The sequence below is a fragment of the Bombina bombina genome, chromosome 3, assembly GCF_027579735.1.
Source record: "Bombina bombina isolate aBomBom1 chromosome 3, aBomBom1.pri, whole genome shotgun sequence".
NCBI lineage: Eukaryota > Metazoa > Chordata > Amphibia > Anura > Bombinatoridae > Bombina > Bombina bombina.
The window spans coordinates 1,250,823,053-1,250,841,681 of NC_069501.1; positions in this window are offsets into that span (position 1 = coordinate 1,250,823,053).

The window sequence follows — 18,629 nt, forward strand, 5'->3', positions numbered from 1 at the left end:
CTCTCTAATATCTAATCTCTCTGTCTATCTGTCTAATATATCTCTCTAATCTATCTCTCATATATCTCTAATATCTCTCTCTCTCTCATATCTAATCTCTCTGTCTGTCTCTCTAATATCTAATCTCTCTGTCTATCTCTAATATCTAATCTATCTGTCTATCTCTCTAATATCTAATCTCTGTCTATCTATCTAATATATCTCTCTAATCTATCTCTCTTATATATCTCTAATATCTCTCTCTCTCATATCTAATCTATCTGTCTATCTCTCTAATATCTAATCTCTGTCTATCTATCTAATATATCTCTCTAATCTATCTCTCTAATATATATATATATATATCTCTCTGTCTATCTCTAATATCGAATCTCTCTGTCTAATATCTAATATCTCTTTCTATCTCTCTAATATATCTCTCTAATCTATCTCTCTAATATATCTCTCTTATCTATCTCTCTAATATATCTCTAATCTCTCTCTCTCTAATTTCTAATCTCGCTCTCTATCTCTCTAATATCTAATCTCTCTGTCAGTCCCTCTAATATCTAATCTCTCTGTCTATGGGTTAAATGTATTAATGTGCGAGCGGACATGATACGATGTAGCGTATCATGTCTGCTGCACATCGATAAATGCCAACAGCGTATCATTGCACCAGCAGTTCTTGTCAACTGCTGGTGCAATGCCGCCCCCTGCAGATTCGCGGCCTAACGGCAGCTAGCAAGCATGTCAATCATCCCAATCGTATTCGATCGGGTTGATTTCTGTCCGCAGCCTTAGAGCAGGTGGACAGGTTATGTAACAGCGATTTTTAGACCGCTGCTTCATAACTTCTGTTTCCGGTGAGCCTGAAGGGGGATGGTGGGTTAGGGGTTACTATGTTTATTAGGTGTTTGCGTTGGGGGGGGTTGGCGGATTAAGGGGTGAATAGGTGTATTAGGTAGTTTGCATTGTTGGGTGATGGCGGTTTAGGTGTTTATAGTTTAATTAGGTGTTTGCGATGTGGGGCATGGTGATATAGAGGTTAATAACTTTTATTAATGATTGCAATGTGGAGGGATTGCAGGTTAGGGGTTTTGAATGGCGTTTTGATGTGTCAGTTGAATTTTTCTTTTTCCGGTTTAGATTTTTACGTGTGAATTCAACATTTAATTAGTGCAAGATGATATACTGGCGTAAGTTACAAGCAACATCAGAAATGTGTAGTTGCGCACATTTATGAACGTCGCCAGTTTTTCCAATTTACAGCAGTATATCATCTGGCGGCGTGTGTTATGTGATTAACCCTATGTGCGAGGTGAACTTACGGGTGACATGGGTTTCAGCAGTTGCCACATATGTTATCTCGCCCGAGATGTCTTAGATAATCTCACCAGAGAGGACAGCTGTAGATCATCTTCCCTTAAGAGGGGAGAGAAATCACACAAAATCTTTAACTTTTTTTTAGACTTTGTATTGTAATGTAGGACTTTCTGCTACACATCCAAAACCGGCACAGTGAGATAAACCTCTCTAAGGATACAGTTTTTTTAGACCTTTGATTGTGATATAGGAATTTCTGCTACGCATTCAAAACCGGCACAGTGAGATAAACCTCTCTAAGGAAACAGTTTTTTTAGACCTTTGATTGTGATATAGGAATTTCTGCTACGCATTCAAAACCGGCACAGTGAGATAAACCTCTCTAAGGATACAGTTTTTTTAGACCTTTGATTGTGATATAGGAATTTTTGCTACGCATTCAAAACCGGCACAGTGAGATAAACCTCTCAAGATAAAAATCTAAAAAAAAACCCCAGACTTTTTGGCCTCTAGTTATGAAAGTCTGGCGTACCTGATCTGACAGTGCGGATCAGGTCCGCCAGACTTCGATGAATACGGCGATCAATACGCTCGCCGTATTCATCATTGCACCAGCAACTCACAAGAGCTGCTGGTGCAATGCCGCCCCCTGCAGACTCGCGGCCAATAGGCCATCAGCAGAGGGTGTCAATCAACCCGATCGTACTCGATCGGGTTGAATTGCGGCGATATCTGTCCGCCTGCACAGAGCAGGCGTACAGGTTATGGAGCAGCGGTCTTGATACATATGCCCCTTTGTGTGATCTCTCTCCATGCCCGGGTCCTTGGTGAGATGCGCATTGCATGCCCACTGTCTCTAAGATCTGGCAGCCTTATCTTATCTCCTTTCTTACAGAATACAGAAAGGACAAGGACTTGCATCCAATGTCCCCTCCTGATTTTAATGAACTCAGCCTATAGTCAATCCTACTGCAGAATTGTTTGCGTCCCAAACTAATATTAGCTTAAAAGTATGACTAATCTCAGTCTCACAATATGTACAGAGATTTTTTGATCTCCTGCAGCCTGAGCTGAGAGAGAGAATCTTCTGTTTGTTGTCTAACCTAGGGCTAGATTACAGACGGAGTGCAAATTTGCGCTTCTGAGAGCGCAATATTCGCGGTCGATTTTTTTTTTTACCATGTGCGTTAAGTTGAAAGCAAAAAGAGCGCGACTTTACAAAAGGGCGCTTCCCATATTTGCGATAGAATAATCGCATTTCCTCATAGAATTTAATGGAGCCTTGTTTTCATGCCGACAATCCCAATCGCAACACAGCATTTATATATATGTATATTAATGTATACATATATGTTTATATGTGTATTTAGTTGTATACATTAATATACATATATATTTATAGACATACAAATATAAATAAATGTGTTTCAATTGATCCCTATGTAAAAGCACTTTCGGCAAGTTTCTTTTCTAGCACATGACACCTCGTAACTTTGAACCCTTATAACTTTTTTGTGCAATATTTTTTTAATAAAAACAAAATGTATGCTTACCTGATAAAAATTTTTCTTTCCGGATATGGAGAGTCCACAACGTCATTAATTACTAGTGGGAATATCACTCCTGGACAGGAGGAGGCAAAGTGCACCCTACCCATAATCCCCAGTCATTCGACTGAAGGAAAATAGAAAAAAGGAATAACACAAAGGTGTAGAGGTGCCTGAGGATTAGTAAAAAAATAACGGTCTTAAATTTAAGGGTGGGGTCGTGGACTCCATATCCAGAAAGAAACAAATTTATCAGGTAAGCATACATTTCGTTTTCTTTCCTAAGATATGTAGAGTCTAAGACGTCATCAATTACTAGTGGGAGCCAATACCCAAGCTAGAGGACACAGATGACTAGGGAGGGATAACAATACAGGCAGACCTAAACAAAAGGTATCACCGCTTGAAGAACCTTCCTCCCAAAAGTAGCCTCAGCAAAAATATCAAATTTGGAAAATTTAGAAAAAGTATGCAGAGAGGACGAAGTTGCAGCCTTGCAAATCTGTTCCACAGAAGTTTCATTTTTGAAAGCCCAAGAAATGGAGACAGCTCTCGTGGAATGAGCTGTAATTCTCTCAGGAGGCTGATGACCAGCAATCTCATAAGCAAAACTAATTATACTTCTCAACCAGGGAGAAAGAAGTAGCAGTAGCTTTCTGACCTTTATGTTTTCTAGAGAAACAAACAATCAAAAAGGGCAGAGGACTGGCGAAAAGCCTTAGTCGACTGAAGGTAGAATTTTAGAGCACACACAACATCCAAGTTGTGTACCAAACGTTCCTTGAGAAGAAGGATTAGGACATAGAGAAGGAACAGCAATTTCCTGATTATTATTTCTATCTGAAACCACTTTAGGGAGAAATCCCACTTTAGTACGAAGAACCGCCTTAACAGCCTGGAAAATTAGGATAAGGCAAATCGCACTACAAAGCAGAGAGTTCCAAGACTCTCAGAGCAGAAGAAATAGCAATAAGAAACAAAACTTTCTAAGATAACAACTTAATATCTATGCAATGCAATGGCTCAAACGGAGCCTGCTGCAAAACTTTAAGAACAAGGTTAGGCTTCAAGGAGGAGCAACAGACTTAAACACAGGCCTGATTCTGACCAGGGCCTGACAAAAGGATTGAACATCTGGCACATCCACTAGACGCTTATGCAGCAAAATAGATAATGCAGAAATCTGACTCTTCAGAGAACTGGCTGACAATCCTTTCTCCAGACCTTCCTGGAGAAAAGGCAAAATCCTAGGAATCCTGACCCTACTCCTAGAGTAGCCCTTGGATTTGCACCAATAAAGGTATTTAGTATACCATACCTTATGGTAAATCTTTCTAGTAACGGGCTTGTAAGCCTGAATCATGGTCTCAATGTCCGATTCAGAAAAACCATGCTTAGACAGAACTAAGCATTCAATCTCCAAGCAGTCAGCTTCAGAGAAACGAGATTTGGATGAAGGAATGGACCCTGAGTTAAAAGGTCCTTCCTCAGAGGTAGCCTCCAAGGTGGAAAAGATGACATTTTAACTAGGTCTGCATAACAGATCCTGCGAGGCCACACAGGAGCTATTAGAATTACCCATGCTCTCTCCTGTTTGATACGAGCAATGACTCGTGGAAGGAGAGCAAACAGAGGAAACAGATATGCCAGACTGAAATCCCAAGGAACCGCCAAAGCATCTATCAGGGCGGCCGGCAACCCCCATCTGAGAGTTAACCTAGAGAACCCCCCCCCCCCCGGATGGAGTGCCCACTCCCCGGGATGAAATGTCTGTCTGCTCAGAAAAGTCCGTTTCCCAGTTGTCCACCCCTGGAATGTGAATGGCAGAAGACAGAAATTGTGAGCTTCCACCCACTGAACAATCCGAGCCACCTCCTTCATGGCTAAGAAACTCCAAGTTCCTCCCTTGTAGTTGATGTAAGCCACTGAGGTGATATTGTCCGACTGGAACCTGAGAAACCAGGCTAAGGACAACTGAGGCCAAGCCATCAGAGCATTGTAAATCGCTCTCAACTCCAAGATATTTATGGGGAGAGCAGACTCCTCCAGAGTCCATAGTCCCTGCGCCTTTAACGAGTCCCAGACTGCTCCCCAGCCATCCGTGGTTACAATCACCCAGGAAGGTCTCCAAAAGCATGTGCCCCAAGACAGATGCTCCTGAGAAAACCACGACAGGGGAGAATCTCTTGTCGACTGATCTAGATCTATCCTCTGAGACAGATCCGTATGGTGCCCGTTCCACTGTTTGAGCATGCATAACTGCAGAGCTCTCAAATGGAATCAAGCAAAGGGCATAATGTTCATGGAAGCAACCATCAGACCAATTACATCCATACATTGAGCCACTGATGGCCGAACAGTAGACTGCAAAGAGAAGCAAAAGGAAAGAATTTTGATAATTCGGCCACATAGACTGTTCCTGCTTGGAAGAGGGAGAGAAAGACTTTCTTTTGAAGTTATGAAAGGAACGAAAATCACTTTGATGTCCTTTAGGTCTATTCTTCTTGTCTTGTGGTAGAAAATACCCTTTTCCACCAGTAATGTCAGAAATTATTTCTGCCAGACCAGGTCCAAACAAGGTCTTACCCTTGTAAGGAAGCGCCAGAAGCTTGGACTTAGAACGTAACATCCGCTGACCAAGATTTCAGCCACAATGCCCTAGCACAGCGAAGCCATATATCTTGGCTCCCAGATTAATAACTTGCATGGTAGCATCAGAAATAAAGGAGTTGGCTAGCTTGAGGGCCTTAAAGGGACACTGAACCCAAATTTTTTCTTTCGTGATTCAGATAGAGCATGCCATTTTAAGCAAGTTTCTAATTTACACCTATTTTCAGTTTTTCTTTGTTCTCTTGCTTTCTTTATTTGAAAAAGAAGGCATCTAAGCTATTTTTTTATTGCTTCAGACCATGGAAAGCACTTGTTTATTGGTGGGTGAATTTATCCACCAATCAGCAAGAACAACCCAGTTTGTTCACCAAAAATGAGCCGGCATCTAAACTTACATTCTTGCATTTCAAATAAAGATACCAAGAGAATGAAGACAATTTTATAATAGGAGTCAATTAGAAAGTTGCTTAAAATTGCATGCTTTATCTGAATCACAAAAGAAAAAAAATGGGTTCAGTGTCCCTTTAATCCTGTCTTGGATCTCCTCCAAAGGAGTCTCTACCTCAAGTGAATCAGACAAGGGGTTGTATCAATCAGATGCTGCCCTTGACCCAGTGGCAATACAAACTGCAGGTTGCCATTGAAGACCTTGATGAACATACATCTTCTTTAAATAAGTCTCCAGCTTTTTGTCCATTAAAAGAGCAGCTATCCTCTATAAGAATAGTAGTTCTCTTAACCAGAGTAGAAATGGCCCCTTCTACTTTAGGCACCGTGTGCCATGAATCTTTAATAGAGTCAGCGACTGGAAACATCTTTTAAAGGCAGGAGCCAGGGAAAAGGTATCCCTGGCTTCTCCCAATACTGTGAAATAATCTCCGTAGCATGGTCCGAAACAGGAAACACTTCAACAGTAGAAGGAACATCATAGTAAATATTAAGTTTACTAGATTTCGTAGGGTTGATCACTACAGGAGTATCGGAGTCGTCCAAAGTAGCTAAAACCTCCTTTAACAATACACATAGGTGTTCAAGCTTAAAGGGACAGTCTACACCAGAATTTTTATTTTTTTAAAAGATAATCCCTTTATTACCCATTCCTCATTTTTGCATAACCAACACAGTTACATTAACCCCTTAAGGACCAAGGCCATTTTTCAATTTCTTTCCCTTAAGGACCAGGGCTATTTTTACATTTCTGCGGTGTTTGTGTTTAGCTGCAATTTTTCTCTTACTCATTTACTGTACACACACATATTATATACCGTTTTTCTCGCCATTAAATGGACTTTCTAAACATGCCATTATTTTCATCATATCTTATAATTTATCATAAAAAAATGATAAAATATGATGAAAAAATGGAAAAAACACACTTTTTCTAACTTTGAACCCCAAAATCTGTTGCACATCTACAACCTCAAAAAAACACCCATGCTAAATAGTTTCTAAATTTTGTCCTGAGTTTAGAAATACCCAATGTTTACATGTTCTTTGCTTTTTATGCAAGTTATAGGGCAATAAGTACAAGTAGCACTTCGCTATTTCCAAACCATTTTTTTTCAAAATTAGCGCTAGTTACTTTGGAACACTGATAACTGTCTGGAATCCCTGAATATCCCTTGACATGTATATATTTTTTTTTTAGTAGACATCCCAAAGTATTGATCTAGGCCCATTTTGGTATAGTTCATGCCACCATTTCACTGCCAAATGCGATCAAATAAAAAAAATCGTTCACTTTTTCACTAACTTTTTCACAAATATTAGGTTTCTCACTGAAATTATTTACAAACAACTTGTGCAATAATGGCACAAATGGTTGTACATGCTTCTCTGGGATCCCCTTTGTTCAGAAATAGCAGACATATATGGCTTTGGCTTTGCTTTTTGGTAATTAGAAGGCCGCTAAATGCCGCTGTGCACCACGTTTGTATTAGGCCCAGCAGTGAAGGGGTTAATTAGGTAGCTTGTAGGGAGCTTGTAGGGTTAATTTTAGCTTTAGTGTAGTGTAGTAGACAACCCAAAGTATTGATCTAGGCCAATTTTGATATATTTTATGCCGCCATTTCACCGCCAAATGCGATCAAATAAAAAAAAAAGTTCACTTTTTCACTAACTTTGGGTTTCTCACTGAAATTATTTACAAACAGCTTGTGCAATTATGGCACAAATGGTTGAAATGCTTCTCTGGGATCCCCTTTGTTCAGAAATAGCAGACATATATGGCTTTGGCATTGCTTTTTGGTAATTAGAAGGCCGCTAAATGCTGCTGCGCACCAAACTTGTATTATGCCCAGCAGTGACGGGGTTAATTAGGTAGCTTGTAGGGAGCTTGAAGGGTAAATTTTAGCTTTAGTGTAGAAATCAGTCTCCCACCTGACACATCCCACCCCCTGATCCCTCCCAAACAGCTCTCTTCCCTCCCCCACCCCACAATTGTCCCCGCCATCTTAAGTACTGGCAGAAAGTCTGCCAGTACTAAAATAAAAGTTTTATTTTGTTTTTATTAATTATTTAAAAAATATATATATCATATTCTGCTGTGTAGGATCCCCCCTTGGCCCCCAACCTGCCTGATCCCCCCCAATGAGCTCTCTAACCCTACCCCCACTAACTATTAGCCACCATTTTGGGTACTGGCAGCTGTCTGCCAGTACCCACTTTGCATAATAACTGTTTTTAATTTTAGAAACCTAAGTTTTTCTGCAGTGTAGCTGCCCCCCTCCATACCCTACACCCTCCCCCTCCAAGATCTTTTTCAGATGACCCCCAGATCACTGCTCCTCTGCACCCACGGCCACCACCCTCTCCCACCAAAAAAAAACCCAGCAAGTGTCTGACTTAGATCGCGGGTGCGCGCGCACGCGCGCACCCGCCCCTCACCGTCAGCGCGTGCTCCCGCGCATACCCGGCACAGAGAGTAGCCGGAAGGAACTTCACCAAGTGATGGGCCGCCCACCCACCTCCCTTCAATAGCTCCCACCCACCAACGATCGGCACCACCACTGGCCGATGCAGGGAGGGCCACAGAGTGGCTCTCTCAGCATCGGTGTGCCTAAAAAGGTATTGCAGTGATGCCTCAATATCGAGGCATCACTACAATACCTTTAAAGCGGCTGGAAGCGATCAGGATCGCTTCCAGCCGCTTGAAACCCTTAACGACGTACAGGGTACGTCTCTGGTCTTTAAAGACCAGTTTGTGTAAGACGTACCCTGTACGACATGCGTCGTTAAGGGGTTAATATACTTTTAACCTCTGTGATTATCTTTTATCTAAGTCTCTGCAAACTGCCCCTTTATTTCAGTTCTTTTGACAGACTTGCAGTTTAGCCAAACAGTGCCTGCTCCCAGATAACTTCATGTGCACGAGCACAGTGTTATCTATATGAAATACATGAACTAACACCCTCTAGTGGTGAAAAACTGTTAAAATGCATTCTGAAAAGAGGTGGCCTTCAAGGTCTAAGAAATTAGCATATGAACCTCCTAGGTTAAGCTTTCAACTAAGAATACCAAGAGAACAAAGCAAAATTGGTGATAAAAGTAAATTGGAATTTTTTTTAAAATTACATGCTCTATCTGAATCATGAAAGTTTATTTTGGCCTAGACTGTCCCTTTAAATCTGAAGGAAACTACTTCATCATTAGATGAAGGAATTATACTGTCTGAATCTGAGATTTCACTCTCAGAGGCTACCGACGTATCCTCCTCATCAAACTTATGAGGGAGGGCAACCTGGGTAGCAGTGGGAAGAACAGAAACCTTGTTATCTGAATCTCTAATTGTCCCCTTGCGTTTTCCCTTCAGCATAGGAAAAGCAGATAATGCCGCAGACACTGCAGAAGATACCTGCGCAGCAAATTCTGCATGCAAATAAACTCCCCCAGGAGTCAGAGAGGAACTGCAGGGCACTGTATGGGACGCCATTAAGGCTTGGGACGTTTGAGGAAAAAGCTGTGGCATTGCCTGAACAGCAATAAAGGAATGGGAATCCGCCTCAAGTATCAAAAAACTTCAATTTATTTCATATCAGGATCAAAAAACGACGTTTCGGGCCAGTGCCCCTTAATCATGTGATAAAATTACATGCACAGTACACCTGGTTAAATAGACATGCACCTGGGAGTTTAACCCTTACCTTCTAAATAGCAATTTGCTAAATAAATATAGCGCCACCTAAAGACCATATATGTAGTTGTGCAAATTAAAAACAGCTAGGAAGCCTCATAGAAAACTGAGTGTATACAATACTATTCCTAATGTGTATATATAATTTTGAAACAAGCTATCCAACCAACTATATAACAATTGTAAAGAGATACATAATGATTAAATCAATTCTAGATGAGGAACATAAAAGACATTACAAAGTTCAGCACTTAGAATTTTTGAAGGACAAAATACAGAAATACTTAAAGCTTATTCAACAGACCAACATCAGTAAGGACAGATTTCGGTGTGACAGTGGGGTCCCTAAATATATAGAGACAAAAAAAGAGAAAAAGAATGTGTATAATCATACAAAATACAGTAGATACAGAAACTACTGATGTGAAACAGTATCAATACAGAGGCCCCTAGTTATCAAGCCGTCAACCTCAAATACACTGGAATTCCGCAGCGTATTTGTGGCGAGGCTGATTCGCTGTAGTTATCAAGCACTACAGCCCGGGAAAAGTAGAATTTAGTGACGACGGAGCCCACCGCCACTCTAATAAACTGATTAAACCCTAAACCGCCACTCCCGGACCCTGCAGCCACTACAATAAATATGTTAACCCCTAAACCGCCGCTCCCGGACCCCGCCGCCACCTACATAATACCTATAAACCCCTATCCTGCCCCCCCTACACTGCCGCCACTATAATAAATGTATTAACCCCTATCCTGCCCCCCCTAACCCTAAGTCTAACCCTAACACCCCCCTAACTTAAATATTAATTAAATACATCTAAATATTATAACTATTATTAACTAAATTAATCCTATTTAAAACTAAATACTTATCTTTAAAATAAACACTAATATAGCTACAATCTAAATAATAATTATATTGTAGCTATTTTAGGATTTATTTTTATTTTATAGGCAAATTTCAATTTATTTTAACTAAGTACAATAGCTATTAAATAGTTATTACCTCACACTTTACTCCCAGAAAAACAGCACAGTCTAATTTAAGGCCTACAGGTGAAATCTTATAGAGAATCCAACACACAGGAAACAAAAATAATTTCTTCTCTGGAGCTGGATAGACTTATCAGAAAAATGCTCCTTCACTTGTGCATTCAGCCTGCTCACTGTTTGGAATTAAATAGGCTCCCAACAAAATGCCAGTCCTGCTTTGGCTACCGGTGTCTCAGAGCCCTGTCACAGTCTCCAATCAGTGACAGCTCCTGCTTTGTTGTTCCACCCTCGGTTTCTCCTGACACGCCCACCGACACCACACGCGCTACACGATTCACGAGGTACTTAGTTAACCAAAAATAAAAAAAAACTAAGTTACAAAAAAAAAAAATTAAAAGTTACAAACATTTAAAAAATATTACAACAATTTTAAACTACTTACACCTAATCTAAGCCCCCTAATAAAATAACAAAGCCCCCCCAAAATAAAAAAAATGCCTACCCTATTCTACATTAAAAAGTTAACAGCTCTATTACATTACCAGCCCTTAAAAGGGCCTTTTGCGGGGCATGCCCCAAAGAAATCAGCTCTTTTGCCTGTAAAATAAAAATCCAACCCCCCCAACATTAAAACCCACCACCCACATACCCCTACTCTAACCCAAACCCCCCTGAAGATCATCCTACCTTTAGCCGTCTTCAGCCAGCCAACCACCGATGGAACAGAAGAGGACATCCGCAGCGGCCGAAGTCATCATCCAAGGGGCGCTGAAGAAGTCTTCCATCCGATTGAAGTCATCATCCAGACAGCGTCTTCAATCTTCATCCATCCGGAGCGGAGCGGAGCCATCTTCAGACGATCCGAAGCGGAGCAATCCTCTTCTACCGACGGACTAACGATGAATGACGGTTCCTTTAAGTGACGTCATCCAAGATGGCGTCCCTCGAATTCTGATTGGCTGATAGGATTCTATCAGCCAATCGGAATTAAGGTAGGAAAAATCTGATTGGCTGATTTAATCAGCCAATCAGATTGAGCTCGCATTATATTGGCTGTTCCGATCAGCCAATAGAATGCAAGCTCAATCTTATTGGCTGATTGGATCAGCCAATCAGATTGAACTTCAATCTGATTGGCTGATTAAATCTGCCAATCAGATTTTTCCTACCTTAATTCCGATTGGCTGAATCCTATTCTTCAGCACCCCTTGGATGATGACTTCGACCACTGCGGATTTCCTCTTCTGTTCCATGGGTGGTCGGCTGGCTGAAGACGGCTAAAGGTAGGATGATCTTCAGGGGGGTAGTGTTAGGTTTATTTAAGGGGGTTTGGGTTAGAGTAGGGGTATGTGGGTGGTGGGTTTTAATGTTGGGGGGTTGTATTTTTATTTTACAGGCAAAAGAGCTGATTTCTTTGGGGCATGCCCCGCAAAAGGCCCTTTTAAGGGCTGGTAAGGTAATAGAGCTGTTAACTTTTAATGTAGAATAGGCTAGGGCATTTTTTTATTTTGGGGGGCTTTGTTATTTAATTAGGGGGCTTAGATTAGGTGTAAGTAGTTTAAAATTGTTGTAATATTTTTTAAATGTTTGCAACATTTTATTTTTTATTTTTTGTAACTTAGTTTTTTTATTTTTGGTACTTTAGTTAGTTTAGTTAATTGTATTTAATTGTAGTTATTTGTAGTTAATTAATTTAATTCATTTAATGATAGTGTAGTGTTAGGTTTAATTGTAACTTAGGTTAGGATTTATTTTACAGGTAATTTTGTATTTCTTTTAGCTAGGTAGTTATTAAATAGTTAATAACTATTTAATAACTATTCTAACTAGCTAAAATAAATACCAAGTTACCTGTAAAATAAATATAAATCCTAAAATAGCTACAATGTAATTATTAATTACATTGTAGCTATCTTAGGGTTTATTTTACAGGTAAGTATTTAGTTTTAAATAGGAATAATTTAGTTAATGATAGTGTAGTGTTAGGTGTAATTGTAACTTAGGTTAGTTTTTATTTTACAGGTAAATTTGTCTTTATTTTAACTAGGTAGCTATTAAATAGTTAATAACTATTTAATAGCTATTGTACCTAGTTAAAATAAATTGAAATTTGCCTGTAAAATAAAAATAAATCCTAAGATAGCTACAATATAATTATTATTTAGATTGTAGCTATATTAGGGTTTATTTTAAAGGTAAGTATTTATTTTTAAATAGGATTAATTTAGTTAATAAGAATAATATTTATTTAGATGTATTTAATTTATATTTATTTATATAATAAACACTAAATTACACAAAATAAAAAATGAATTATCAAATATTTAAACTAATTACACCTAATCTAATAGTCCTATCAAAATAAAAAATCCCCCCCAAAATAAAAAAAATCCCTAGCCTACACTAAACTGCCAATAGCCCTTAAAAGGGCCGTTTGCAGGGCATTGCCCCAAAGAAATCAGCTCTTTTACCTGTAAAAAAAAAATACAAACAACCCCCCAACAGTAAAACCCACCACCTACACAACCAACCCCCCAAATAAAAACCTATCTAAAAAACTAAGCTCCCCATTGCCCTGAAAATGGCATTTGTATGGGCATTGCCCTTAAAAGGGCATTTAGCTCTTTTTCCGCCCAAACCCTAATCTAAAAATAAAACCCACCAAATAAACCCTTTAAAAAACCTAACACTAACCCCTGAAGATCCACTTACAGTTTTTGAAGACCCGACACCCATCCTCAATGAAGCGGCAGAAGTCTTCATCCAAGTGGGCCGAAGTCTTCATCTAAGCCGGCAGGAGTCTTTATCCAGACGGCATCTTCTATCCATCTTCAAGACATCCGGGGTGGAGCATCCTCTTTTTACGACGGCAACTGAAGAATGAAGGTTCCTTTAAGGGACATCATCCAAAATGGCATCCCTTGAATTCCGATTGCAATTAGCCAATAGGATTGAGCTTCAATCCTATTGGCTGATCCAATCAGCCAATAGGATTGAGCTTGCATTCTATTGGCTGTTCCAATAGATAGAATTCTATCAGCCAATCGGAATTCAAGGGACGCCATCTTGGATGACATCCCTTAAAGGAACCTTCATTCTTCAGTCACCGTTGTAAGAAGAGGATGCTCCGCACTGGATGTCTTGAAAATGGAGCCACTCCGCGCCGGATGGATGAAGATAGGAGATGCCGTCTGGATGAAGACTTCTGCCGACTTGGATGAAGACTTCGGCCCGCTTGGATGAAGACTTCTACCGGCTTCATTGAGGACTTCTTGCCACTTGGATGAAGACTTCTGCCACTTCGTTGAAGATGGATGTCGGGTCTTCAAAAACTGTAAGTGTATCCTTGGAGGTTAGTGTTAGGTTTTTTAAGGGTTTATTTGGTGGGTTTTATTTTTAGATTAGGGTTTGGGCGGAAAAAAGAGCGAAATGCCCTTTTCAGGGCAATGGGAAGCTTAGGTTTTTTAGATAGGTTTTTATTTGGGGGGGTTGATTGTGTGGGTGGTGGGTTTTACTGTTGGGTGGTTGTTTGTATTTGCCCTTTTAAGGGCTATTGGCAGTCTCCTTTATCTATGTGCACCTGCATCCTGTTTGTGCTATGCTATCTGAACTGTTGGCATATAAATATACACAGACACACATATAAACACACACAGACACACATATAAACACACACAGACACACATATAAGCACACACAGACACACATATAAACACACACAGACATACATATAAACACACACAGACACACCTATAAACACACACAGACACACCTATAAACACACACAGACACACCTATAAACACACACAGACACACCTATAAACACACACAGACACACATATAAACACACACAGACACACATATAAACACACACAGACACACATATAAACACACACAGACACACATATAAACACACACATACACACATATAAACACACACAGACACACATATAAACACACACAGACACACATATAAACACACACAGACACACATATAAACACACACAGACGCACCTATAAACACACACAGACTCACATATAAACACACACAGACACACATATAAGCACACACAGACACACATATAAACACACACAGACACACATATAAACACACACAGACACACATATAAACACACACAGACACACAAATATTTCCCCCTCCTGTAGGAACTAGTTTTGAAACTTACTTAACCATCTCATCACAAATGTTTTTAGCCATGAAACTAAAAATGTGTTTTCAGCAAAGACACAGGAGAAAAGAGTTTAATTTGGTACAGAATGCTACTATTCTACATGTTTCCGTGCTGATGATCTTTTGTACTGCACTGTTTAATTACTGAGCTACTAGGCATAAACTGTATAAATAAAAATGACTTAAATGACCCTTATACATACAACAAACATGATTTTTCATCATTATATAAATAATTGTGCCCTCACACCCTGCACTTTCCAACACTCACCCCTGATGTCACCGGTCGCACTGTAGCTATCACAGCAAAATAAGTGTGACCTGTCTTTATACTAACTACACAGCATTCAGTACCAGGGTGTGCATCGTCTTTGGTAATGAAGCAGGCAGTGAGGCTTCTCTATAGCTGCACACCTCACTGATGCTAATGGCCATCACTGGTAGTGGGCAATATCATCAGTGTTTTTTTTACAGGAATACCAACAAAATCTGTGCTAAAAGCTCAATGTAAAAGGTATGAGGGCACATTTAAGTATATGGTTGAAGAAATTAGGCTTCTGACAGTGTTGCCTTAAATAATTAGCAACAACACAATTTGGATAAGTAGAATATATCTGTCTTCACCAAAAAAGCAAGAGTCAATAGAATGAATGATATGTGCTTTCTTGTTTCCCTGTTACATTTAATTAAAGGAGAAAGGCCAATAAATCCTATTACCTTGTGCATATTCATTACCATAGATCAGACACAGCCTGAGTTCCACTCAATAAAAACCACAAACAAGCAACGCAGACAGGATTCATTCTGTGTCCCTGGGGACCTATACGTTATTTGTTTGCCAGAAATGCTATTGGATTTTTACAGTATTTGAGAAGCGACAGAGGGGGCACACACAAGCAACCCGCTGTGTCACAGGGTGCCCGGCTAGCAAAAGGATGACTCATTGTAATTAGAGCAACTCTGCTTGATTACGTCTTAGGAGCCATCTAGTGTGGTCAGAGCTAAAACCTGACTCTATCTGATTAGCCGCAAATGAAAATATGAAATGTCCAGAACATCAATTATCGTTCTGTCGACTGCCATATTGACTCCAACTGGCTGCAGAGATAAAATGAGTCATTACTTATTGCAAATGCAAATGAAGATATGTAAACATAATGAGCACAGGACACTATTTATATTTCAGTGACCTTTGTACAGAAGTAACTTTGGAGTGCAAAAGCCTTTCTCATCCAGTCGCGTCTAATAACACAATAGCATATTTGTACATTACCCCTCAGCCCCAAGGCAGAACATGTTGTGATCAGAGATGTCATCCCAGAAAATGCAGCATGTCTGCAGAAAGAATGGGACACATGCAGGAACTGTTGTCTCTTTCACTTTGCAGCGCTGCCCTGCAACAGGCTGTTCTCTTCAAACAGCGTTGTGCTCTGGCTGCACTGTGTAAGTTTTCCTTTATCCAGAACAGAGTGCTGTTTGAAGAGAACAGTCAAATATGGAGCAGCGCTGCATTTATTGTTAACTGGCTTTCAGGGATTTTTCCACGAGACATTTTAAAAACTTTCTTTTTTTCTTTGCAGTTAATTTGCAATGCAATTTTCAGCTGCTGCACTATATTAGAAAACTTTAAAAATGGCTTTATTCTCCAGTTAATAAACACATTGCAATATTGAACTTTTGCTTTAGTGTAACTGCCTAATTTAAAATTTTATTTCAAAATCATCTGCAGAAAATTTTCCACTAAAAAAAATCTCATTGCAGAAAGTGGAGAAAAGTTCAGCATATGTGCCCCTCAGCCAGTTTGCTTAATTATGTCTTATAATTATGTCTTATAATTATGTCTTATTTATACGTTAAATCAAATTGCTGGTTTAGGCCATTTGCAGGATTATGAAAACCTACGTTTTGCAATGCACCATTTTTATGTTCACTGTGCTTGTAACTGGCGCAGAATTTTATACAATTGCATAAGTTACCTTTACACATTGTGTTGTGTTGGTCCATTGGATATGTTTAGTTCTTTAGTTTTGTGTCTTTGTTTAGTGTCAAGTGAGTAAAAAGACACACGATCCTCTATACAAAACACCATCACACTGTGAATTAAGCACAGACAGGCCGGCACCAAACAGTGCATACAGTTTATATAAATATAAATATATAACATATAAATATATATATAAAACAGCATAGTCACGGTGCAGAATGCCCTTTTGGTCTGTCTCATGAAGTGCTACACACAACTTATCCACAATCAAGGAGCTCACAAATATGCTGTTAAAGGGATAGAATGGTCAGAATGAAATGTGCATGAGTGTATTTCTATTTGACATATAAGCATTATTCCAATACATTTTATTAGCAAAAATGCTGTTAGCAAAAGCCATTACTGCTAGCATACGCACATATCCTGTGAGGCCGGTGCCCCAGTGTTCAAACACAACATCTTCTCAGAGAGTCAGCAGTTACTTGTAGGGCACAAATTAAGTCTACAGAAGCAATACACACATTACTGTTTTTCTGCGGCATTCACACGGGCCCTCACAGGATATGTACATATGCTGCAGAAATACAGTAATAACTTTTACGAGAAGCAGTTTTGCTGATGAAAGTATATTGCAAAAATGTTTATATTTCAAATTGAACTGCATATTTCATTTTTGACCATTCTATTCCTTTAAAATGCTCTCAAAACACCTTGTGTAATGTCACAAATTCACATGATCAGGGGTCAATAACAATTTGTCTTTAATAATTAATCACAATAATTTTATTGTTGGTGGTTGTTCAGATACGCACATAATTGCGCCGGATATAGCGCAGGTCTTGCCGATGTCGGCAGAGGTGAGTCATGCAGTTCTAGCACAGCTACACTGCTATCGTTGACATTGCGCTAGTAAAACCTTTAATAACCAAGGACGTACAGGGTGCGGTGGTTGTTGAGAGGTTAACCTGAGCCAGTCCTGTTTGGCTGATTAAAATTCCCTGACAAAACCGTTTACATTTTTTAATGCGGGCGTAACATTGGGTTTCCTGATGCACAACAACAGCCACATTAGGAAGCGATGTCACCAGATACAAACGTTACTAGCTCATCAATTAATGTTAATAAGTAATAATATGCACTTTTACACTACTAAACATTAGCAAAAGCAATAACCCAAACCCCCCCAGAAAAAAACTAATAATGCCTCTGTTCAAATCCCATAAAGAACTGGTTTACTAATCAGCTGATTATTTCACCTGCGCTCTAGTTCAGATATCCTCAATATCTGGCCTGTTAGGGAATCCTGAGGCAAGGTTTGAAAAACATTTCCTTAAAGGGATAAGAAACCCATAACATCTATTTTGTGATTCATACAGAACATACAAGTTACTACTATTATAAGATTTCCTTCCCATGATATTCTTTGTTAAAGAGATACCTAGGTAGCATCTGCAGCAATACATGACAGGAAATGGCGATTCCATCGAGTGCTCTTGCAAATGGATAACATTCTCGCAATACATATAGTGCTCCAGACATACGCACGCTCCTGAGCTTACATATCTCTGTGTTAAAGCAAAGGGCTTACATACATGTCTAGAGATGTATATGTATGTACTGTATGTATGTCTTTTTATGTGTACAGATGTATTTATATGTGTATTTATGTATTTACATACATATGTACAGTACACATATAAACACATACATATGTACAGTACACAAATAAACACATACATATGTACACATATAAACACATACATATGTACACATATAAACACATACATATGTACACATATAAACACATACATATGTACACATATAAACACATACATATGTACACATATAAACACATACATA